The following is a 27,481-nucleotide window of genomic DNA, read 5'->3' on the forward strand; positions in this document are numbered from 1 at the left end:
GCGGGGACAGACTTCTAGTACCAGGCTTCTTTGACCTCGGGTTCAGGTCCATGGGGCACAGCTTGCACACAATGACCCACACCACTGATCCCAGGGTGGGAGTCTTTCTTTCTCCTTCAAACTACGTATCTCGCCCTCACTCCATTCCTACCGACTCACTACCATTGTTAACTTGGATAGAAAAAGGTTGCAAACCACTAACTTAGACCATCACATTTATAGATCATTTGTTCATTTCCTTAGCTCGCAGCACGTACTTAACTTTAACTCGCACACATTTTATTGAACAAAAATTTAATTACTAAAATCTCCTTCAGAGTACAAAGCTACTTTATTTGCACAGAGTTTGCCACATACATAGAAAAGCTCAACATGCATTTCCAGCCGGCCTCAGCCCAATCACCTAGTAATTACAGCCAAAAGTTCAGAAACTCTTACTGGAGACATGGACCTTGTTTACAGTATTTTTACATGTAGAAAACAAACAACTGTAAGCATCTTTTAAAGATACATGTACATTAACATGAAAAGTAAAATATAGTATCATATGCTGTAAAATTTTACTGAGAATAATTTCAAGCTATTAGCTCTTAAACAATGAGACCATTTAAAAGTTTTTTATTAGAGCAAGAGTCAGAAAGTGATTATATATCGTACATAATTTTACACAAACATATTTGCACGTGCTTCTGAAAAATTCTGTGTAAAAAATTTTTTAGAATATCGTATTTTGAATGTGTCAGGTAATTTGGTAATGTTTTTAAAGGAGTATGCTATTTTTCAAAGACATATCTGAATAGTCAATGTGGGTTCCTCTAGGTTAACCTAAAATTTGGATTTTTTTTTTTGGACAAATCTTGCTTTCAAAATCTCACTGACTTGATCACTTCCCTCTGCACGTGATTTTTTACTAGCATCCAGGGGGAACACATGGATCTCTTTAATTATCTCATTAACTCATGACTCTAGAACTAGCAAGCTTTATTTTACATAGAAGTCAGTTCTGGTTCTTCCCCTGCCTGATGCATGAAGAGGTTCATTCCTGGCCTCAAGAGAACAGGGTGGTGGAGAAGAAGAGTAGACAACCACATCCAGCAGTGTCCAGCACTGAGCAGATGACCAATGGAGACTACTGTCAACACCACATCTAAAAAGCTAAATTTTAAATACAGTGCTATGAATTTTTATATGCAAACGCTGGATAGCCAATATCTCTAAATCTAGACCTATTTTATTTCCCCATAAGAACATGCGGAAAGGAACATGGAAATGAAAAGACACAAGTGGCAACTGAATACCTCCCATCGAAGGCAGAATGAAACAGGACAACAGGAGGAAGAAGCCTCGACAGTGTGGTTACAATTCTATCTGGACCTAACAAAGGGACTAAAATTGGGCAGCATTTATTAGAGGTGGAAAGGAAATGCAACAAAATTACGTGGGGAGGGTAAGCAGGATAAACCTAACAGGATTCTAGTCAGTTTTGGAATCCTATACACTAGATATTTCCCCTAAATTTAAGTCGACAGTACAGAAAAGGACAGAGAACAAGTATCGGGACATGGGTTAACTCAAGCTCCTCTCCCAGGGAACGTGAAATTGTGAGGCACACGTTGTAAAAGCCCCGAACACTACATTCCAAAAAGAAATACAAAACACCTTCAAACCCAGAATATGTGACTGTCTAACTTTCAGACAAGATGAATGATCAGGTTCTCCTCCACCAATGTAATTAATCAGGAGTAGACTGCACCGACAGAAGTGTTTTAAAGGCTAGACTTGTGTTCTTCTTATGTTAAAGATACATTTTATGAGGCTGTTTTATATCTATAGGTCCAATTCATAAGACAGTCAAATTGTGTTTCATGTACAAAAGCAATACAGTCTAGGATGTTTCCAGAGTGTTCTGTGTTGTCAAGCTGATGATGCTCTTCAATCTCTCTACTCAGTCCCAAAATAAGTTTCTTCGGATATCTTTATTTTTCAAGGATGACTTCTCAGTGAAGCAGTATTATGCAGAAAAGTCCCAATGAATGACATAACAAGCAGGTGATCTGAGATTCCAATCTGGAGATTAGAGCCACTCAAATGGAAATTTTTGTCAAAACACATTTCTAATAATATAAATCAAATTCATCCATTTTGTGTCAACATATGAACTGAAGAGTTTTCTCTAAACTTATAAATGGACTAATAAAATTCAGAAATAATAATACATTCAGGAAACTTGAAAGAAATAAAGAACAAATTACCCGGGAATCTCAACAGTTTTCCTGAAAATGTGCTACAAATTTCAGAATCACAAAATGACAAAATTCCAAATTTCAAGTCACTATGTTAATTTCAAGTACACATTTTAAACCACGGATTTGATATCCTAAGACATGAAAAAAGAGGTAAAAACCTTTTATCATAATTAAAAATTTTAGAAGAAACACGCTCACTTTTAAAAACAAAATATTAACAATCAAATTACCATGAAACGGGCGCCCTGCATTAGCAGGAGGTGGCACTACCGAGGAGGGCGTGGCTCTTTTCACCACTTTCGCTTGGGCGGAAGCGCTTGGCAGGGTGTTTTTGTCCCATTATGACAAAGCTCTAAACTTATGGCTAATGTTCAATGTGGGAGGCAGTAAGCGACCCTAAAGATCTGATGCTTTATTCAAAGGTGATAGAGAACCACTATTGGAAAGTGACAACAAAGTCAGAGCCAGGTCAGACGTGAAGATGATCATTTAGATCAGGGCTTCCTGGCCTGACAATGAAGGGCTGTCCCTTTACCCTCAGAAGTTGCAGTCTTGTTGGGAAAAGGATCCGTAGCTTTCTTCGGATTTTGGTCTCAAACTTCCAAAATACAAAGAACCATTCTTCAAGGCTCACTTTTTCTGTGTGCCCGTTCATACGTACTTACTGTACCCAACTTACAAAGACCCATTCATCCTTGGATAAACTGAGTCAGATTTCTGAATTCTCACAGTGATATGACAGACTAAGTGTGGTGACCCAAGAAGATGCATATTTTCCCATGAGACATGTACTAAAATACTGTTTAGTACAACTGAGTCCAACATTAAACAAATTTAAGGTTTTATTTAGAAGTTTCTGGAAAGCATACATGAACTACTAATTGAATTCATGTTATCAATTCTGTACTATATACTCAGTATTCTACATTATTTTTGAAAGTTATACAACGGACAAAAGACTCATTTTTATAGTTTTTTCTCTGACAGCTGCTAAGATATTTATTTTGAATTAAGTTCATCTTTGAGTCACACAGTACACTTATAACATAGCAGAACGAAATCAAACCCATTGTCAGGAAATGCATCAGTGTTTCCCAAGATCACCTGCCACGATCCTTAAATACTACCGCACTAGTGTGAATTACTCGAACTAAGATCACAATACCCACTGTCCCCAGGGTTCCGCACGCTGCCTCCTAATTCCAGGAAAACGAGTCCCTTCTCTTAGGTTACTTACTTAAGAGTACACACCCCATCCTCCATCATTTTTTATTCTTAAGCTCCTAAATTTTTCCCTCTCTTGGGTCTCATTCATTTGTACTCAGTGTTTAGAATCTAAGAAGGTCTTTAAAATATTAATTCTAGGAGGGACCAAGTTTTTTCCTGCCTGTCTAATTCCTTCTGGGCATATCAAATGCTCAGGCCCAGTCAATACTGTGGCTAGAATTGGCTAAGAGGAAATGCCTCTATTGACAAAAGTATCACAGAAGGAAAGTTTTTAAAAAGCCAGTTGTAATAGGGAAAAGCAGCTAAATAGGCAATATACATTTAAAATAAAAATATAACTTGATTTTAAAAGATCTAACATTTTCATTGTGCCATCTATTAAATATCTGTCAGCCAATTCCCTTTAAAGGAAAGCAAAGCAAAGGGGACGGGTGATAGTTATGGTGTAGCTGATTTAGTTTCTAAAAGCCTTTTAACAGAAATGTTATTTTTTAAAAAAAATTCTTTTATACAGCTATTTCTATATTACTGGATAATCTACCAATGATAAACTAACTGCAATAAAACTAACATTCTACTCTGTTGAGCTACCCACCACTCAGTCTCTATAGTTCCTTGAATTCTCCTCATCCTTTCCTTCTGATCCTTTTTCAACTTGCTCTGGTTATGGTCATAAAAATCAATCTTTCCCCAGTTGTGGTCAAAAGAGTGAAGAGGCAGTCACATTTGACCATCAAAATAACTATCTGCCCCAGATTGTTCCTCATATCTCTTAATTCCAGCAAGAATAGGGCAGAGAAAAAGAAAACCATGGACAATGGCACTCCGGTCACCCACAGACTGCATGGTATCACATGAGATACAGATCTCCATCCATTCCTATGGCTAAGAATGCCCAAGTTCAAGTTCTGGGTCTACATGAAAGCAGCCTAGTTTTAAAAGTGTGTTGAGGTACATGGAATGCAGCCAACTTTCAATTTTTTTAAGGGGAAATAATCTTTGGGCTTAAAGTTTTGTTCCTTCTCCTCTTCATTCACACTATCTGCCCTTTGGCCATTTTACTATCCAGGAATTCATTCACTCAACAATAGGGAGGAGAGGGAGGTGAAAATGAACTGCTCTCTTCCCTCCTCATTAGCACTTCTGCTGCGTAACAGTATCTATTTCAAAAATTGACAGCAATTGCCATAAGCAATTTGGGTATAATTTGGGTATAATTTGCATATTCTAAACACAGACCATTCTGAGGCCACTTCCAGGTTGAAATTTTATAATTACTACCTTTAGGATTTCCACTTGATGATTTTTTTCTCTTCCCTCTTCCTCATAAGTAATTATCTCTGCTCTAAGTAAGCTACACTAGCAAAGTAGGTAGAAAAAAAAAGAAGCTGACCAAATCGACATGGGAGGATTATATCAACTGTCTGGGAAAATATGAGGCCCATAAAAATTCTCAGATCTTCAAAAGATAACTGTCTCTGGGGTATGACATTAATACTGACAGCCGAGAATTTGAGACATGCATGCCAACTTAGAAATACAGACTTATAAACCTATTCTTTTATATACTTTTTATTATATCTACTGATTTACCTACTGAGTCATTATATATGCAAAAACAACAATTTCCAGGGTTCCTAAATATTTCCAACATATTCAACTTAGGGATCCAAGATTCTGAACATGCCATCACCAAAAAAAATTGCAAACCTAAAAAACAAAAAGGAAAAAAAATTAAACAATGTCAAAAGCAAAAGACTTTCTAAAGTTAATGTTTTTTTTTTCTTGGCTTACAGTTATAAGTTCTTAAGTATAATACTAAAGTTTTGCTTAAAAACAAGGCAGTTTATAAGAAAATAAATATTAAACTATACTCATACATATCACCTATTTAATACTTACTGGGTCAAAATATCTTTACACTTACAATTTCAGGCTTTAAATTAAAGTAACAGTACCTTTGTCTTTATTTTAAAAACTACCACTATGGTGATAGACATTCATTAAGGTGCATAAATAACTGATTTTGTTCTTGTATAACTCATACCTCTAAAAACTATGTTTTTAGCCAATTGATAGTGGTTAAAATCATTAACTTTCAGCATCTGAAATAAGAAAGATGTCCTTCAAAGTCCCAACCTCAAAAAGGGTCAATCTATTATTTGTAAAAGAAAAACCAATTTTGTTGGGATAAATATAAGTAATAAGAATTTTTAAAAAATAAAAACAACAAATAATCGTTTCTCATTAAAACAGTAATACACAAAAGTGAACTATATGAAGAATTCTTCTACAATAGGCTTAAGAATCATGCTATTTACACCAGCCTATTTCATTAATTTTTCCATAGAAAATTAAGAGTTCAGAGTTCACATTTCCAGAAGAATAAAACACATCAGGAAATATGGTAAAGTAACCTACTGTACATTGTTTTTCTTTAGAACAAGAGTAGGCGGGCTTATTTAAGTATAAATTGAGATACAGATATAAATTCATTCTACTCAAACTAAACAGTGCCTAGATTCACATATGTGAATAAGTCTGTCATCGCAGAAAGCCACATACTCTAATAAAAAAATTTTATAAATTTTAAGTCACTCTCAACATTTGAGAAAATACTGTTTGTAAAATACTATTTGTAATACTGTTTGTAAGAAAATACTGTTTGGAGAGAAATGAGGTCATGTACAGAACTATAGAGACAACTGAGCCTCTAGAAGAAAACAAAAATAAGCCTTACTTAAAAAATACATAGTAATGTTGCCACTTCCTTAAAATTTGCCCTGTGTATTATCCTCTAGAATAGGATGATTATATTTTCTTAGCATCTCATCAATTAAACAAATAGATAATTGAGGCTAAATATAAGTAAATTTGTGAAATTATTTTTGCTATTAACACTGTTACATGTAGTACAGGAATGAAATAACATAAAAAACTACTTATTCTAAAACACAGGTTAGTATAAAATCTGAACTTGGGCAAAGGACCTATAAGAAATTCTATTCCAGGGAAATTAAGCCTTGTGAGCATGGCTACATTAACATGTTTAACAGAACATGGTCCATGGAATAAACTTAATAAAGAGAAGTCCCTACCCCACTCCCCCCAAAAAGTTTCACTATAATGAAAAAAAGTGCTATTACCTTCAACTGCTAAATATATTTTGAACTAAGATGCAGTTGATAATTAAAGCAGAGTTAACTGATACAACTAACATTCTTAACAAGCACTTTACACTTTAAAAATAAAACACACCCACACATACATAAAACATCAAAATTCTTCATGACAGAAAAAGAAATCTGTGGCAAGAATCCTTACTTTCTAGTCTGGAAAATTTATTAAATTTAGAGCCCCTTTTAAAGAGCAAACCCTACTGGATTTCAAAGGAAGAAAAGGATTTCAATCTGCAAATTCCAAATGGCTCAGGTGTTTTCATATAAACATTTTGTTGCTTGTTAAGTAGCTCAGTGGAGCTCACTTTTTAAAAAAGTGTGTTTAAACAACTCTAAAAGGTTTATTAATTAATATGCAGGTGTATATATACAATTAGTCCCTTTGTTAAACATTTGAACCAGTTTAGTCAGGACATGTTTTACATGTCGGCATGTTGTTTAATACCTTTTGTTCACAACTTAAAAAAATTTTTTTAAACTTAAAAAAGGAAAGAATTGGGGTAGGAGAACAGGCATGGAAAAACATGAAGGCCTCTCTTTCTCTTAGGTTTTGCCATTACCATTGTGTCTGAAGTGGTTTCAGGACGAGGCGATCGCACACCTTCTAGTCAGAAATCAGATGGCCTCAAAACAACCTCATTGTCAGTCTTAGGCCTCATGTCTTTCGCTTAGAGCTAAAAATAAAAATACATGTGAATGAACAAATGACCATGGAATGAAATCTCTAACATGACACTACAATATAAACTACTAGAAGCCATTTTTATCACAGAAAGATGAAAATGTACATATTTCTATCCAGGGCATCACAACCCTATTTAGAATGGAAGGGTGCTCTCTTCTCATCCCATCGGCTGCTGGGTTTAACAATGACAACTTAATTCCAAGGTGGTTCTACAAAGCTAGAGTAGTATTTTAGTCACGTTCTGAGATTATAAAATGTTCATTCTTTTTAGAGTTAAATATAACAACATTAGTAATGAAGCTAATGACGTTAGACAGCAACTTTATGCATACAAAACGAGCCAAGAAAAGAAAGTATAATACTGAACCAGAACAATGGTTTAGCCAGAGAATTATATTTTTATATTTGGAATTCCTAGTTCCAACAGCAATGCTAGTAGTATATGACTAACCTGTTCCTACAATCAAAGTAAGGCATTCTCTCATTCGACAAATACTGAATGTTTCTAAGCACTGGAAGTCAAATGCTGACTATGAAAGAGGGGTTCTGAATCTCAGCAAGTGAAGCCCCAGCCTTCTATTTCCAAATTCTTGGTCCCAAGTCTGAGCTATGATGCTGACGAAACGGAAAATAAGGGCTACTATGTTTCCATGAGAGGAAGGAAGGCAGTATATATTAAACAACAACGAAATGAGACTAGGATTTAAAACAAAATCCACTGAGAAACCTAAATCTTATGCTGCAAGCGACCTCCAGTCATCATTTGGTCTGTTTAGTGTGAAGCTTATGTTTTGAAAATCCTATGATGATCCTAAAAACCAATTCTCCTTCATTTGGAGAGCAATGGTAGTTTTAACCCCAAATATAAATGTCTCAGACTATTTTGTAAGGTTAAATCAGCCAAACACCTTCAAAAAAATCACTTAAGAGTACTTCATTCAATTGAAACTATAAAATTCAGAAACTTTGCTCAAAAGTTACACTTAAAAATTGGCCCTAATTATAATGTAACAAAAACAAATGTCTTATGAATTTTTATACCATTCATATATAACTATTAAATTAAATAGAATTAATAAATCATGACTCTAGGCTATACTAACGTTACTGATGGATGTTTTGCTTTTCTTCACTGGTTGGTTCTATGTACACCAGTGAAATTCTTTAATTTTGTGGGAATATGGTACATTACCAAAAGACATCAAAATATAGGCATGTGACTCAGTTTAAGCTCTATGTTCACCTTAAATAGAGAGTAAATACATTTCCGAGTTAGCTTATCTTCCATAATTTTTCATGTGAAATCCAACTAAATGTAGTATCTAGATAATGTTACAAAGCTAAACGGTTTGACTCTGAAATTTATGGGTCTCAGAACTATTTATAGTAATAAATTATAATTTAAGTTTAAATATTTAGCCTAAAAAAGAACACTGTTTTGGGTCATATCTAGGTTTTAGGTTATGGTTTGCCTCAAGAGAAAAGATTAAAAACAAAATCAATAGGCTTTGAGAATTCGTTTCCCACTAATGTTCATAAGATAACTCTGTAAATTTTATATTTTGATGCATTCAAATTTTAATCAAGGAAAACTGTATGCTGGTCTTACTTGTAAATAGTCAATTCTACCTCCTTTACTACGGATGTCACAGATCCCTGTTGTTTTCAGTTGTAATAAATTTCAGAAAATACATAACTGATAGATGTACTTTTTCTACTGTAAGCCTTAAACATTCACTCATCTATAAATCCCAAATTGGTCCTGCATCAACAAAGAGAAGCTATCATTCAGCCCATAGCTCTTCTCAACTCACATTTGCTGCCACTCTTTAGCAAAAACTAAAAAGTAGATGAGAGGTTTCATTTGCTTTTCCAAAACTAAGATCTTTCATCCATGCTACAGCCACAGTTTCATTTCCCTATTTTTGCTTGAGTCACAGTATATTTTTGTTACACAACCTACAGTCCTATCATTTCCGTGAACCAATCCATCCAACCCTAAGAAAGTAATAACGACAAATACCGTGACACTAGTTCTTTGAATTCCACAACTTTCACTACCCTCCTCTTTGGTCAAGGCCTTAAATGATAATGTATGAGATTTTGATACTTAGAAGACATGCTTTATAGCTTATTAAGGCAAGTAACTCATACTCAGTCTCAAGTCAAACTAATTACTTAATTCCATTTGTCACCCTAGGAATGTTACATTGAGGTCTCCCATTTAATAAGATCAGAGAATTCCAGTAAATTTATTATAAATTTCAACAAATCAGAATTAAATTTCCATAAAACAATGCCTATTTGTCTAAGAACATCTAATATAAAAGACAATCTCGCGAGAGTGATTCTTAAGCAGGAAGAGCTTGAGTTAAAGGAACCGCTGAGCTAAAAACCAACCTGTAAAATATCATAAAAATCATTTTCTTAGTTTAGACTGAATTTTTTACAGAAAGAGTTATGCCTCACACTACACTAGGGGTGAACCTGCAACCTAATTATTGAACATTGTGGTCTCTTCTTAGAAGTTTACTTTTTGCTCCTAGCACTTTAAAGATTCTAAGATCTCCCTTCTGATACATATACCTCTTATCTCCTAATCTAAGCAGAAACCATAAGAATTCTATGTTTTTTTTAAAAAACAGAAACTGTTTGTCCCTTGTAGTTTTGTCGTATTCTTAACTTTTATGGGAATCCTAAGCAGCTTTCCCAATTCAACTCCATCTTGTTTTATGGTGATGGTCCTATAACAACAATACATTTATGAGTCAGAAATTTCAAGTTAAGCATTATACAAAAGAAGAGACACTGCTTAAAAAAGTGTTGAGACAAGAGCTGGTAAACGTAAGCCTGGATCTCTACCTTTATTCCTTAAGCCAAAATAAATTCCAGATATACCACATTTAAAGTTAAATCATGAAAGTATAAAAATATTTAAAGAAAACATGGGTGAAGTTTTTGCAAATAAATTTTAAAGAAGAAGATAAATTAGAAGCCAAAAAAAAAAAAAAGAACATGGTTTATTTTTAGAATGCAAAAGCCAAACCAAAAAGATAAACAATTATAAAAAAAATTCAATGATAAGCCATGGAAAATATTTGCAGCAAATATTAATATGCAGTTTTTATAAATTGTTTAGAAAAAGACAACCCACTGAAAAATGGGCAATGATTACAGACAACTCACTGAGAAATAAAAAATGACCTGTAAACATTGGAAAATATCTTCGAACTCACTCAAAACTTAGGAAATATAAATCAAAATGAGATGCTAATAGACAGACAATAATTATCAAGAGTGTGAGGGGTCAGGCATTCAAATATACCAGAGAGATGCAAACCGGTACTACATTTTTGAAGAACAATGGCAACAGCTAACAAAATTAAAAAACTCACATGCTTTTGACCCAGAAAATTGAGTTCTAGGATTAGATCCTTCAGATTTCTTCTTACATGCAAGCAAAAATACTTGTACAGGGAGACTATTTATAACAATACTACAGCAGTACTATTAATATACAAAAAAAAAAAAAAATGAAGGAAAAAATCTGGAAAAAAATCCTAACGTCTGTTAAAAGGAAGCTGGTTAAAAATATTGTTACATCTTATATAGTCAAAAAGAAGCTGGTTTTAAAAAATCAGGTTACATCTCACATAGCTGTGGAAAGTTGTCCTACATATATTGTCATGCATAAATGACATTGTGAATAGATACATACATTCGTTTCAACAATAATATTTTTAAAAAGGAGTATAAAAATATGAGTAAGAAAAAGGAAATGAATATTATGGAAGGTTCTTCAAGAAACTGTTAAAACACAGGAGGGAAAGGGTTTTTACTTATCACTTTATAACTTCTATTGTAATTTTTGTAACATGAATAATTATTATATAATTTAAATGTTTTTCAGGGATGCTTTGCTATTTCAGCATTTCAAACATTATGGATTGATTTCTCAAAATGGAAAGAAATTTTTATAGCCTTGAGTCAGGTTTCACGAGCCACCCTATGAATGTGAGAATTCGTTTGGGACCAGAACCAGAGGCGCTCGGCTGTCACCCTTGATGTTACCTGTCAATGTGGCCCAGGCACTAGGCTTCTGGAACTCGGCAACCACTTGCTGCTTTAATGTTCTTAAATCTGCACACCACATTGTAGCATGAAAAGTACACTTTCACTCCTGACATCTATAAATTAGGAGTATGTTATAAGGTTTGAGTTTACTTTTAAGGACTTAATAGGCGATCCAGTAACTCAGCATGTGCCACAAAGTTGGTCACCGATTATTCAGCAAATCCTCCAATCCTAGAGACATAGTGGCAAATGCTATGGACTTCTTCAGTGATCTTAGACTCCAACTCCAGGTCCTTTTAAAATTATGATCTTGCCATTTTATGTGACACACACTATCACAGACAGAATACATGAAACTGGCCATGCTCCCAACAAAATATCTCTGAAGAAACTCAGTCTCTCAGGTAGGAAACAGCAAAATATGCTAAAAAATAATATTTGTCCATTTTAACAATGATCTTAACTCTATAGTTCTCTCATTTGTCCCAAATCAGCACTCACCATAGACAGAATTCCTCAATTATTCAGCAGGAGAAGGCATAATTACTCTGGCATAACTAGATTTGGGCACTTACAGGAGCCTCCCACCTGCAAAAGTGGCAAATTGATCTAACGATTACAATGCATCGCTTCTGACTGTGAGTCATGGTGGGTCACCACTTGTCCGTACATGATCGTGAACATTTTCCAATAGCATTTTTCTTTAGATACTAAACTGCTATAATTGACAGTGTTGTGGCATTTATCTGCAGATTAATTCATATTACCTAATTTCACTTGAGCCCTCACTAATAAATTATTTCCAAACCCTTCTCTCTCTCCTACCTAAACAGGGATCTTCTACGACTAACTTTATCAAATAACTCCTATGAAACCTTAATCCATGAATTACTCCCTCATTCATTTACATCTTCAGTTTCTTCTTGAGTCTTCCTTTCCTTTTGCCTACAGACACATTCAGGTGTACTGATCCTGAGACCAATCCACTATCCATTTCCTTGAATACATCACTGATTTCAGCTAATGTCCTTCTTCCATTTTCTTTACTGCCGAACTCTCAAATTTGAAAAATGATCTAAATTTGTTCATTCATTCAAAAATATTTTCTGAAAACTATGTGTCAGGGCCTGGGGATACACTGGTTCCATTACACAAAAAATCAGATACATTTATGGATTCAAAATGTTAACTGTCATGAAGTAAAAACATCTGAGGCTATGATACTACATAATGCAGGGCTTAATTTTGATCAGGCTGTCATTCTGCACAACTTCAGTGGGTGCTCTTGTAGGCCAGATGCGCCAAGGAACACAGCTCTTGCAGTCTTATACAGCAGCCTGGTGGGATCTCTTGACAGAAGTGACATTTAAACTGAGATCTAAAGCCTGAACAGGAATTGGGTAGGCAAAGAATAAGAAAAATACTATTCTACGTACAGGGCACTGGATATGTGAAAGTCTATGGACAGTAGAGAACATGGTGACTTGGAGGATAAGAAAAAAGGCAATGTGGCAAGAGGACACTGAAGAAGAACAAATGCTTGAGCCAGACCCGTCAGTCTCGCATGGCACAATGAGGATTTGGGGCTTTATTCTAAGTGCAATGGGGACTGTGTTCATTTATCACCCTTAACTACTCAGCTCTTTGAAGTGTGACTTCTACTCCTACCATTCTCTTAAAGCCAGCTGTGTATTCCTAATGCACTGAGTCTTCCCAGTTTTCATCAGCTGATTACACAGCTTCTGAACTGACTTCTATCCTGAGCCAAAAACATGAGCTGTCACTGATTTTTATCTTCCACTTCTCTCAGTATTTAGCTTAATGTGTTGTACATAGTACGCATTCAACATTTACACAAAGGACAAATCAGGCTTGGAAGAAAACAGAACAAGGAAAAGTTAGTTATAACAGAACAAGACTGCAACCAGACCTAATAAGATTCTCTATTAGAAGTACATTTGAAATTGCCTTAACTTATGATTTGCTTTATTTTCTCTCATAGTGATGAAATATTTACAAACGCAAACATGAAATTTCTTTAAATAAATGCCCTATTATAATTTGATTAGACCATGAACACAGTATTAAGATCGTATTGCCATTCTCCATGCTTACCACAGTACCTTGGAGTATGACATCGAGCATTTTCACCTTATTCTGGTAAGTAGAGCAGGATGTCAATTGCTAAGTTCAACATTTAAGGGCTCTGCCCATGTTCCATTAGAATTATTGATACAGACTAAGAAAGGAATGTAATATTTGTTTATTTTAAAAGGTAATATATTGTCAAATATAATCTTAAAATTCCAAAAAAATAAACAGATACTTCCTCAATATGAGCTATATATATTTCAGCTCTTTATATATCTTTTCTTTTATGTCTAGAGGATGATCTGCGTTGTGCCCAGAATCAGCCCACCATATAATTAAGCTTAGATATTCTCTATAAAAAGCAAATAAAAATGTATCTTTGTTGATCTTGTACTAAATCCTCCATATTATGTATCTTTTACAAACAAGAGTAAGAACTCTATAAAATTTAAATGTGTTGATAAAAAAAAAAGAAAAACATTCTCATCTCCTTCATCCTCTATTTTCAAATGGCTTAAAGACCAGATTTTGTACGTTTTAAAGTTTAATGTGTATACACAACAGAATGCTTCTGCTTTCCAGTGTCCAGTTTTTTTAGTAGTAGATTAGTTCATAGATCTTTGATACATTAGTCCTCCTAATAAAAGGAGACTGTGTTGTCTAAAAGATGATCAGATTAATAACTGAAACATCTTATAACTGGGTGGACACCCTGCCCATGATGGGAAAGAAAGTACCTGTGTTTGGATTTCAAGTAGAAAAAGGAAAAAAAAAAAATGCCTGTGTTGGAAAATACGACCACACTGTAGAGATGTAGAGATGTCTCTGATAAATTCAAGCTCCATGAAGTATAAGCCACGGTGTTTTTAATATTAACTTTAGTGGTGGATAACTGTATCATTTATTTGTAGTTCCAAAACACACAGGCAACAATTACAACCACGTTTGGGCTCATCAGAATAAAGAATATAGGAATGAAGAATACTTAATGCACAGTAAAATTTTTTAAGTATGTTCCTAGTCTTAGTAACTGTTCTAAAAAAGGAGAGTAATTGAAAGGGACTCATGTAGTTTCACTTTCTACAAGATAACGCTTGCCCTCTGAGGTAACACCCCTCTCAGCTCCTTCTCTAGCAACATTCTTCTTCCAGTCAGAAAGTTTCAATTCATTCTGTTTCTCACTAGCCATGTCCCTCTCTTCAATGGAAATGTCCGTTAATAATGAAGGGTTAAAGCAGCCAGGATAAATCCCTGATGGACAAATTTAGTTTTCTAAACTGAATGAAAATCATTTTTGAAATCTGTTATGGAAAATTTCAAAAGTATACAAAGTAAACAGAGTAGTGCATGAACCCTCATGTACCTTCAGTTTCAGCAACTACCAAATTCTACCATTTTTGTTTCACCTGTAGCTTCATCCACTCCTCAACCGAATGAGGATTATTATTTTCCATTTTTTTACCGAGGTAAAATTTACAACTAATTTTTTTTTACCGTCATAATCATTTCTAACTGTATAGTTCAGTAATATTAAGTGTATTCATTGTTCTGCCGCCACCTTCATCCATCTCCAGATTTTGTTTCATCTTGCAAAACTGAAACTACTGCCACTGAACAAAAACTGCCCACCCTCCCCCACCGTTCCGCTTTCTGTCTCTATGAATTTGACTATCGTGAGTACCTCATATATGTGGAGCCACTCGATATTTGTCCTTTTGTGTCTGGTTTCTTTCACTTGACATCACTTGAATCCTCCAGATTCAAGGGTTTTTTTTAATGTGTCCTTCCTTTTTAAGGTTGAACGATATTAATTTGTACATATAAACCACATTTTGTTTACCCATTTATCCATCAATGGACACTTGGGTTGCTTCCACCTTTCAGCTATTGTGAATAACACTGCTAAAAACATGCATGTACAAATATTTCGTCAAGATCCTGCTTTAAATTCTTTAGGTATAAACCCAGAAGTGGAATTGCTGGATGATATGGTAATTCTATTTTTCATTTTCTAATGAACCATCACAGTGTTTTCCACAGAGGCTATACTACTCTACATTCTTATCAACAGTACACAAGGATGATAAACACTTATTTTTAAGACAAATGAAACTTGACGAAAACTTGGATTTATAAAATTTATATACATTAGATTACATAATCCTACAAACACAATTGATTAACCAGGAGTCCTGATCTGTTGGCAAGTATTCAAGATCCTTAATAATCTATTATTAGTTTTCCCATAGTTTCAAATAAATGTTTTTTTTTTCTTATCGGACTAGTTTAAGCAGATTATGTTACTTAATATTAGATATGTAGCTAGCTAAATACTAAAAAAATTAATAGTTCAGGACTTAAAGTCCCAAATAAAAATGTAAACATAATGGAATGGTAAGTGTGCCTCCCAAGGGAAGATTAATCTTAAAACAGCTGTGAATATCTTAACAGATAGCTTGACAGATACTAGATAGTTAAGTAACTCAGATTTGTTGTTTTCCATAGATTCCACTGTGGGGGAATGGTGGGGTGGGTAAAGTGGGGTTAGCAGAAGATAGTGAGCTATGAGGCAGCACAGAAAGCCCAGAGGGAAAGCTGGAAGCAAATGAAGGAGAGAAAGCAGGCAATGAATAAAAGCTTATCAATAGGACGGCTACATAATTTCCAGGGCCATAAGGAAAAGGCAGAGCTCTTGTAAAAAAATAAAATAAATTAAGACTATCACAATGGCAATGGGAAAACATTAAGCCAGGTGTGGCGCCCTGTACAACTTCACAGGTTGCCTGCCCCATGAAGCTGGCCCTGTGCGTTGAGCTGAAGACTGGAGGCATGACAACCACTACTGCTCCAGGCAGCAAAAGGAGGGGAAAGGCAAAAGTGAACCCCTCGCCTCTAAATACAGTTGGCATTCACACAGGCCACTGGCACCTATAGTACAGCTGACGGGGCATAGCAAGACCAAAATATGTCTTCGGGCATTCCCAAATTTGTTTTTTAAATTAAGAGGGAGTGAGGTTGTAACACATTAACATCTATAACATAATTCCAGGGTTGAATATGAGACTAATCACCACAGAACAGACAAGAGCTTACTAGACAGGAAATATAGAATTGATATGTTTTGGTGGGACAGTATAATGAAAAAGATCTGGAGTTTACCCCTACCCAAGAAAGACCCGTCTGGCTGCCTGAGAGCAAGAAGACAAGAACCTTACAAGTTATATCTGAAATATGTAACACAAAAGGGACAGAAAAGGCCAAAGACAATTTTCCCCTATTGGCTAGTTGTTCAGGTTAGCCGTGATTTAAAAAATATATATATCCTATTAGGCAAGGAGATGGAGGAATCTAGGGTTGGATAGGAAAAAGTTTTTACACCAGAATGGGTAAAGAAATAGAAGTCTAAACTGAGAAGAAAAAAAGAACTATCAGTTATCACTATGTCACCATTCCAGAAGACAAACCTGTCTACTTTTGTGTTCACCTTACATCTTCTGAAATGTGGTAATGTGGAAGAGAAAACTGTCATTATTTTTAACCATGTATATTAACTTATTTTCCTAATAGCTTAAGCCAAATATGCTTTATGAGAAAAGAAAAATTAAGTTCAAAAAGAAGCTTCACAATAATACATGAACAGTACTACTCTCTTTCTATACTACCTTTGGTATAAAAGGTGTATTAGAGATTGAAACCTGAATTCAAACCTTTTCGCCTTTATTTCTAATATAAAGCAGATAATCCAATTAAACGCTGAGAATGATTTAAATCTGATGTTCCTAATAATGTCCACAATGAATAAAGGTGGATTCATTTGTATTTCATTTTTATTTTTTAAGTTACTTAGCTTCTCGCTATCATCTTAAAATTCAAAGGGTAGAAAGTAATTTAATAATGAACTATGTATTTTGACTTCAATATAAAAAAGAATGTACTCCCACTTATGAACTCAAATAGCACAAAACATTTCTAATAAATGCCTACCACTACTATTATTTTCCAAAGTATTGTCATTTCATTGTGTCCCTACAACATCCTCTATGCATACGACTGGAATAATTGGTCCATTCTTTAAAAGGAAAAGAAATTAAGCTAAAAAGATTATTTAAATGACTACAGTAAAACAAAATTTCTGACATCTACTCTAAGACACTTTCTTCTTTTCCTAAATCAGTACATCTAAACAACAGAAAAGCTCTTTTACGCCAAAACACAATTATGTCCCCTTTCCCTCTGAAAACTATAAAGCAGCAGACAACATATTCAGAGGAAGGAAAATGGGCTACCTAAGACGAGGAGAAGCAATGCTCCACATCATTCCTCAAAGAAGTAGAGTTCCCAGTAGAGCTAAGAGGACACAAATGAAGAAGCTAAGTGTGTCAACCATGGAGTGCTTCATTAACTTGTTTTTAGAATGGTAAAGCCTGAATCTTAGTTAGAAAAGATGTAAGGTCACCTAGTCCAAACTTTCACCAACGCTAGAAACCCAAGTCTATCAAGTGATTTTCAACGTTTGCTTAAATATCTCCAAGGACAAAAAGACTATGTCCTTGGAAAATAATCTTTTCTATTTCAGAGCAGCTCTGTTGGAAATCACTTTGGTCTTATACAGTTCAGGAAAAATCAATACTATCAGGAAATATTAATTACCTCAAGTAAAGGCCAACTCATTTGTTTTTTATTGTTCAATAAGAAGAAGTTCTGAGGTCACTTATCTCCAAAGTTTGCTATTTTGGTGGCTCTACATCATCAAAAGCCTAGACTCCTTACTTCTTTCCACTCTGTCACAAGTATGTTGGTTTAGTTCTCCTTATGGTTTCAAGATGACTCCCATCATCCCAAGCTTCATGTGCAGATATAACAATGTCCAGTGTAAGAAAATTATTTTTCCCTTCTCGATCTTTTTATGAGAGGAATATCTTTGTCTGAAGATCCCTAGCACACATCTTATCAGGCAGAACTACATCTTGCCAACCACTGCAAGGAAAATAGGTCCATCAAGATCGGCTGAGACTGATCATGACTTGCCCATGTGGGGCTGGGGTCTGCCTCTCTTAAAGACAAAGCTGTGCAGAAGGGGTAAACTACTTAAACAAAATTAAGGTTTCCTTAGAAGGAAGGGTGAGGAAAGGGCAGGGAAACATATAGGTAATCCAACGTGTACCATGACTGTATGGCGTCAAAATCTTGCCTCCATCATTTCTACCATTGGCATTAGTTCTAATGTCTAGATCTAACTGGAGAAATTCCCGTTCCTTAACTGCACTGCAAATTCTGTGCATGCAAAAAACTATTGTGTTCCCCTCCTCAATTTTAAATACGGTGAAAGACAGCATAATTAAGTGTAGAGTTTTCTACTGTATTTTTTTTTTAAATGCCAAAGTGTAGGTTATAGAAAACAAAGACATTTATAGTTTCCAGCAAGTTTATTTAAGCCAGGATACGAATAATACCAGAGAAGCAACATAATATTAAAAGACATTGGCAGAAGTGCAGTATTAAGAAGATGGGAGATGATTAGTTTTGCTGTACTGGTACTAAACATTTTAAGAGGGTCCTGGGCATTTTATAAGGGGTACTGGTAAACTGAAGGGTTAACAAGATGGTAAAACATGTAGCTATGAAGTTATATGTGTAGAACTGTAGACAGAAATGGAAATATCTGACCTGGAGAGGAATTTAAGATTCACTCATTCGATATTCATAAAATGCCTAATATATGCCAGGGCTCTTCCAAGATGTTTAAGACAAAGAGATGAGGTTTGGGGAGAGAGAAACAAGTGTCACCTCTGCTCTCTCCACGCTAACACAGTCAAGCGGCAGGCAGACCATAAGCAAAGCAAGAAACACTTGAGTAATGTGAAGTTAAGAAACAATGCAGGATAAGAAGTCAGAGGACTAAAGTGATAGAGAGGGACAGAAGGTTGCTATAAGGTTGTCAGGCCAAGTCTGTCTAAGGAGGGTTCATCTGAGCAGAGAACTGATGTGGGCGCAAGATATACCAAAAGAAAATAGTAAAGAAATAGGCATGTCAGTATTAGTCTCAAGGTAGAACTTAAGGTAAAAACAAACAAACCAACCAATAAACAAGACAAAAAGGAATATTTCATACTAATAAATAGAATAATCCACGTAGAAGATAAAAATCATGAATTGTTATGTATCTACCAACATAACTCTGGTAAAAATATCAGAAAACATGGCAAATTAATATTCACTGAGGGAAGCTTTAACAAATCTTAGTCTGTTCAGGCTGCTATAACAAAATACCACCGACAGGGTAGTTTATAAACAACAGAAATTTATTTCCTACAGTTTGGGAAGCTAAAAGTCCAAGATCAGGGTACCAGCATGTGTGGGTAAGGGGCCTCTTCCTGGTGGCAGAGTCTCATTATATCCTCATATGGTAGAAGGGGGTGAGGAACCTTTCTCAGGCCTCTTTTATAAAGGGCACTAATCCCAATCATGAAGGCAGACCCCTCTGCTCTGACCCCTGATCATCTCTTAAAGACCTCACCTCCTAATACTATCACCTCAGGTGCTGAGTTTCAACATAGGAATTTGGGGGGAACACATTCAGACCACAGCAAAACCTTTCTCAGAAATCAATACATCAAGCAGGTAAGAATAAGCAAGGATATGAAGGATTTGAAAGATCTATTAATAAGCTATATCATGTATGTGTGTACCTAACAGAGAATATATATTCTTTCCAAATATATGTTTGAAACACTTATTATATATTAGGCAATGAAGAAAATCTCAACATATTCCAAAAGAAAAACCAACACAAGCCAAAACTGCTAGCCAAACTGCAAGGGAACTAGAAATTAACGACCAAAGGCTAGTCAAAGGCAGCTATTTACTTAGAAATGTAAAACACTCTTTTTGAATTCAAAAGAATTTAAAAAAATAAAAAGAGTATGTTTTAAACCAATTAGAAATGAGCAGTGCAAAGATGACTACAGATCAAATATATTGAGGAATATAGTCAAAGCCACAATGTATACTTGTCCCTTCGGAGTTGATTTTTTATTTTTTAACTTTATGACTAACAATATTCCAAATCCTCCCGCTTGATGATAACTACTCTTTTTTTTTTAATTAAAAAAAAAAATTTTATTTGGTGAAATTAGTTAACGAAATCCAGTAAGTTTCAGGTGTACATTAGGAGTTTAATCTATAGTAAACACGTCTCGAGTAATTCAAAAATATTACTATTACCTAAAATTTCTATTATTTCCAGCATTGCTTTGATTCATAAGGTAGTAACGCAGGAGCACAACAAGTGAGGTGTCCCTGGCCCCAGTGTCGGCTTTGCCACCATGCTAACTAGCTGTGTGTCCTGCCTTGGTTATTTAAATGCGCTGAGTCTGTTTCTGTGGCTATAAAATTAGGAGGATGGGCTAAATTAGATTACCTCTTAGGTCTCTTTTAACTTTATGAATGAAATCATTCTATATGCAGAAACTCCGTGTTAACCCATTTTGAAAGCAAGCTTTTTGTACAGCACACATTTCCCTGCTCTATACAGAGTTCTCTATGCATTAACCTTTTCTTAATGACAATCACCCTAATGAATATTTCCTATAGTACCATGTCCTTTAAACAGATATGACTGAAAAGCGAGAACAAGATAAATTGCTATCTTCAAAGAGTATTTCCTTTTCATTTGCCAAGTGATTTCTCAACTTAGTAAGATAGGTTATTTGGGGAGGGAAGACACTCTTCTTTCTGTGGAAAATACTTCTAGTGTTAAAAGCTAAAAGGTTTATTACTGTAGTCATGTTTGCCAAATCAGATATTTAAGTAATTTTTTCACTGTTCCACTGATGGGACTTTTAAAAAAATCTTGTCATCAAATATTTCTTGAGTGGTTCATCCTTGGCTTTAAATGTGATCAAACATATAGATCTGCTTTCCACTTCCACAGGTTGACCACTAGATGCTCAAACCATCTATTTTTCAAGAGTTAATAAGTGACTCTAAAATTGAATGAGACTATTCATGGGACATGGATAACCATAAAGCACCATTCTTTAAAAGATTATATACATTTAGTGTCCAATGCTACTAAGCAAGTTACAATACCTTGATTCCACCCGAATTTTAATTCATCTTAAATTTATTATTTTCGAATTTTGTATTTGCATCTAGTTTTTTAAATAAAGGTAAAAAGGAGGACAGGGAAACAATACAAAGAAAGTTATTTTCTATCCAGCCAACTCAACTGTCTCAAAGAATGATCCTTTCCATTTTTCTGCCAGTTCACAATAAATTTGAGAAAACAATCCTCACTTTAAAAAAATCTCACCTATTTGATACCTAACAGGAAATAAGGAAAAGGGATATCCAAAGTACAAAGCTCAAGTGTCAATCTAAATTCTTAGTTCCAGATTGCATAGGAAACTCCTGACCACATTTCTTACATAAAAGATCTGACAATAAAGTAAAATTAATTCTTCAGAGCCACAGAAAGGCAATCTCCTTACGTAGTCAAATGCAAACTTTTAGGAAGACAAATAAGTCCTTTTCAGTTCTAGAACCAGATTAGCATTTAGTATTTAAGATAAAATAAAACTACTTAATGGCTGGTTTCATTTATAAACTGTTCACTTTCAATTTACCGTTTAATTTTTAAGTGCTTCCAAAATGATATATTGTTCAGCAAATAGTTAAATTCAGTTCCATTTCATTTTCCAGTCAAGACCTGAGTTTGAAGCTTTTAAGCATCCCAAAGAACAAATGTTTTACAATGGTATTTACATTACAGCAATGTAGTAGAATGGTAGGTTATTCTCTCTTCCCAGCATCCATCCTCCTTGGATTCATCAAGATCTGGGACAAGAAGGACCTGCATGTTACACAGAGACAGTGCCAAGGACACTGACTGAGAAAGGAAGTGTTCATCCAAAGTGTGAACCCAAGTGGTATGGTCTCCTGGGACTTCTTTAGGATAAGGGGCTTGGAGCTCCCCACTATGGCCAATGCTTGGCTTTTTAAAAAAGAATCACTAGCTACTCTGCAACTTGTTCTCATTCCCAGCCACTTGGGATCTGCTCTGACCTAGCTCTGTTCTGGGCATTCTGCCTACAGTTTGGCCACTGAGAACCTTTTATGAAACACTACACCTACCCATACACACACAAACATATATACAAGTTTATATACAAATATAAATATAAAATATACATATATATATCTCCTTCAGACTAAGTTACAAATTGTGGACCTTCCACCACAAGACATGGGACATCCAGACAAAGTGAGAAGCTATGTGGAAGTACTGTAATGAGAAGTAAAGTTAGAGGGAACTTTATAAAGAACAGTGGATCCACATATGTGCACACCTACTAGATCACCATAACCTGAGAACCTTAGTGCTTTATATTCCACTTTACAACAGCAATGTTAACACTAATCCTGTGGAAAAACAAATGGGTTTTCAAACAGTAGATTCTATAGTCAAACTACCTGAACTCTGAGCAGAAGACCATGAAATGATGTCATGACATCACAATATAAGTATCTCTGACTAAATAAGTGTTTCCCGGTTCCCTAAATCCTCTTTGTTTCATGTATTTTTAAGCAGACCCTCTCTCCTAGCCTGTCTTCTTCAGCATGTTTCATTTCAAAGTATTTTCCATCTTAAAAACAAAACCCCCCCTGTGAAATTTTTCATTTTGGTAATCTCCCAAGCCCACAAAGTACCAGACAAAAGTTCCTCAAAGAATATTTGTTGAGTAAGTGAATAATAAGAGAGGCACAGTTAGAGAGGTATGTTCAAAAGCTGTCGGCAATTCACAGAGAATGGAAAGAAACAAATAAAAATATGATCAATGTTACAAATAATTAAAACTACACTGAGAAATTATTTTTCACCAACCAGACTGGCAAAAATTCAAAACTTTTTGTTGGTGCAGCTATGGAGAAATAAGCACCTTCTTACATTGCTGATGGGAGTTTAAATTGGTACAGCCATTATGGAAGACAATTTGACAATATCTATCAAAATTCCATGTGCATATACTCTTGACACAGTCAGTAAACTTACAGAAATTCATTCTACAGATATACTAATATATGTGTAAAGACTGGATGCGTATGTGTGTAAGTATGCAGGTATGGCATATATACATATATATACACACTTAAAATATTAGTCACAGCAGTGATGGCAAAAGATTTCAAAAATGTCACTGTCCATCATAAAAGGTAAAGTATGCTACTATTTATGGCAAAAAGTAAACATATATAAACAGTAACATATATACAAATTGTGTGTGTGTATACATATATACATGAGGACAAGCAAACAACAGTGGCTATCTCAGGGGAAGAGAATTAGAGGCTAAGAGACGAGGATAAAAGGCTTTTTACTGTATACCTTTATTCACTTTCTTAAATTTTTATTTTTCAATTAGAGTTGACATTTGATGTTATTTTATGTTAGTTTCAGGTGTACAGCATAATGGTTAGACATTCATATAATTTACAAAGTGATCCCCCTGATGGATTAGTCTAGTACCCACCTTGTGCTACTATACCATTTAAAAATAATTTTTAAATACTAGCTTTACTGAGACTATGTTTCTAAGGAACTTTTCCTTTTTCATATCCTAAATTTAAAAGAAAACCTCAATGTTTCCCATCGTTTCCTTTCTATTCTAATTACCACTCTCTTTCTTGTATCTTTCTTACACCTTTCAAGTAAATTTCGATCCCTAAATCCACACACACATTTCCACATAGAAATCTAAAGAGACATAATTCGGATTAAGAACCAAAAGAAATAGAAAGAGGTAGAGTTGTATTGTGTATCAAATACAGAGAAAGGCTAAGATCTGTAAAGCTACAAAAAATGAAAGATGCTCACTGAGTGGAACCAGAACATAAACATCGATTCAATACAATGTTGTCTTCAGAATTTTTTTTCATTGGAATTATAGCTACAAACATGGATTACCCCAACAAAAAAGAGGTCCCTAGAAGAAAGAATCTCTAAATAACTCGCGTTATTACCTAGCACTGCTGATCCAAACAGCCATGTTTTCTCTACATTCTAAGCTCTTAAACTTCAGCATGGCTGGGATCCAAGAATTTGCATTTCTAACAAGTGCTTGGCTGACAAGATGCTGCTGTGCCAAGATGACACTTTGAAAAGTACTGACCTAATAATACGATCAAGTGATCTACCATAGACACTAGACATCTTCAGAGTCAGTGTACCGTAGCCCCAGGTGGTGGTTCTAGAGCTACTGTCTAAGTAACTCTATTCTACAGTCTGTAGTAATTTCCTCTCAACTAAACCTCTCTGTCATACCTGCTAATTGCCTAATCTTCAACTTTTACCTTCTTCATTGTTTTTTTTTTGTCCTTTTCCATATATATTCTTGGTAGACTTTTTATTAGTTTCTACCATTTACATTTTTCTCCATCTGTTAAGTGATAAGCAAAGAAGAAGAAATAAAACTCTTCCAATGGAAATGCCACAGGGCATTTTGCTTAAGGACAAAAGTCTGCTCAAGTCAGACTACAGAGATTCAAGTTACAAAGAAGAGTTGGAAGTAAATTTGCACATTTTTGAGATTAAAAAAACCTCTGTAAGAAAAATGAGGAAAAGAAATTCATTTGACATTTAATGTTATAATGAAATACCGACCTGCAAGTTACAGTGCAAATAAATATAATTGGCTTTAAATACAAGTACATAAAAAAGAGGGTGGAAATGGATATCAGAAATTGAAATTTAAATGCACATTAAAAGTTTTACTCCTTTTAGACATCAGAACTAGAGTACTGTCATTACCACATTTGTAACCAACTAAAATCATATTTTGACAGATCTATTAAAATATGGTACACCTCTTTGTGAAAGGCAAGTTGGAGGTGAACTGGATAAACAAATCATTACTCTGAATCCTGGATGTAACTCAGATCCTTAGGCCAACTGTGAACAATGTTCTTAAGAGTCCGCTCAGGAAGGGGACAAAAACTGAGGATTCTAACTTTATCTTTTGAAAATGCAAAGCAGAGCAGACCCTAAGCTGGAGGGAATGGAGCTTCCCTCAGAAGTCTCAGGGATATGTGAAAAGGAAAAAATGCTAATATATCATAGGCTAAGACTCAGCAAAGGCCTGAGTCTTGGAAGAACTATGTGCATAAGACCAACCTTCACAGGGAAAAGCCTTACCTTCAGGGTTAAAGGCCCTCCTTTGCAAACAGGGAGGCAGGAAATACCCTATATCCCAAACCCTCCAATAATCTGATTCCTTTTAAGATCAATCAATGTTATTGCCCAAGAAAATGTCAGATCTCACAATCATCCCACACCCAAAATATAATTAACTCTGTGCCTTCTACTGTATCATAGACCTAATCAGATAATGTCATCTCCTATTTTAGAAGCTTGCTGCTCTTCCATCTTCAAAGATGGAAGAGGGTTGCTGCCTGCTTCAGGAAGGGCAGTTAAGAGAGAAGGGACTTAGAAAATGGAAGAGCAGCAAGATGAGGTCTTCCTATTACTGTATTCAATGTAACCAACATTTTTAAGGAGAATGTCTGCCTCTACCTTAAAAACTGACTATATGTAAACCCTGTCCTTAGTAAAACCCTGCCCTTAAAATCCAGTCCAGAAAAATTTTATAAATGCAAAGGATAAAAACGAGATCCTGCAGGTACACCCCACAATGAATTATCTATGCGTAGGACAGATATGTGTTGTTTCATGTCAAAATGTTGGCAGACTTTCCCACCATTTTCTCCCATTAATATGAATAACTAAGAATAATCAGAACCATTTTATTTGAGGAACAGAACACTGGTTAGGAATCTAATATAAGAAGAGAAAATTACATTTTTCAAGCAGGTTTCTATTGTTAACAATTATTCAATACAGCATATTATAGGTGCCCAAACTGCTAATGAACGAATGTTATAATTTGATGTGTAAACTATACTATTGGCTCTCAGATGGTGTGTCTACATTCATTTTCCATTCTATATTTGATTTCAGATTCTTACTAAAATAATTAAGCTGAGAAGATATTAAGAAGCAGAATTATCTCATTTAATTTTAGTTCTTCCTCCTGGGACCCTCCCCAGCTCTATGCGACAAAAGGAGGAAGCCAGTTTAAAAAAAAATCAAAATCAAAATACTCTTATAACCAAGGGGGTCCTCAAGTTGATGAACACAGGAAAATTAGGATTGATCTAGCAGGAAGGACAATTAGATCCAGTTCTCTGAATTTTCATAAAATGACCAATTTTACTTGAAGTGTTCTATATTCAAAATAGGCAAAACTACATAAAAGAAATAACTTATTGTCTCCAGTCAAAAGCATCTTTTTTACACTGAAGTATCTGTACCACTTCATTAGCTGAAAATAAAAAATTTACAAGTGAAATTTTCAATAACGTACTAACATACAGTAACCTAGGTTCTACATTCTGCATGACTTTTAGTTACTTGTTGGAGATTAATCGAAGCAATTAGTTCTCCAACTCACCCAAAGGGGCTGGGGTGGGCTAGCCTCCATGGACTCTTGAAACTAACCCTCCAGGGACCTACCTTCCAGGACAAGGACCCACACTGAGGAAAAAATGCTGTGAATGGAATCAAAACAAAACAGAGACAACAGAGATGAAAAAAGAATAGGCCTAGGTAAACTGGGAGAGGGGAACCAGGAAATCTGAGAAAGCGAGCAGTCTGTGCAAAAACCACAAAAGAAGCGCTATGACGGGGGAAACACAATCTAAACTAATTTTCCTTCTCAGAGTTGGAGAAAACTAACTTCACACAAAAATTAGCAACAGAAAGTTAGTATAAAGAAGGGATTAAACAGCAATATCCCCACAAACAATAAACACCCCCTCCAAAAGAAAATCAAAACCAGCTAAAAAATACTGAAATGATGTAACACATGAAAAATATAAGTCAGAATTTTTTTTTAATTCAGAAAAGAGGTGATAAAACTCAA

General features: G+C 35.0%; 1 protein-coding gene and 1 long non-coding RNA gene across 2 annotated transcripts in view; both read right to left on the reverse strand.

Moving 5' to 3' along the window:
• XKR6 (XK related 6) overlaps window positions 1–27,481 on the reverse strand; it is a 291,730-nt gene that overhangs the window by 170,208 nt on the left and 94,041 nt on the right. The window lies entirely within an intron of this gene.
• LOC120613347 (uncharacterized) lies at window positions 313–27,011 on the reverse strand. The gene is made up of 3 exons (XR_005655674.1): window positions 11,913–27,011; window positions 7,213–7,326; window positions 313–5,183 (listed from the first exon to the last, which is right to left on the reverse strand). It is a non-coding gene; the product is annotated as an uncharacterized LOC120613347 (long non-coding RNA).

This window comes from Pteropus medius, unplaced genomic scaffold, assembly GCF_902729225.1.
Source record: "Pteropus medius unplaced genomic scaffold, Ma_sr-lr_union100, whole genome shotgun sequence".
Lineage (NCBI taxonomy): Eukaryota > Metazoa > Chordata > Mammalia > Chiroptera > Pteropodidae > Pteropus > Pteropus medius.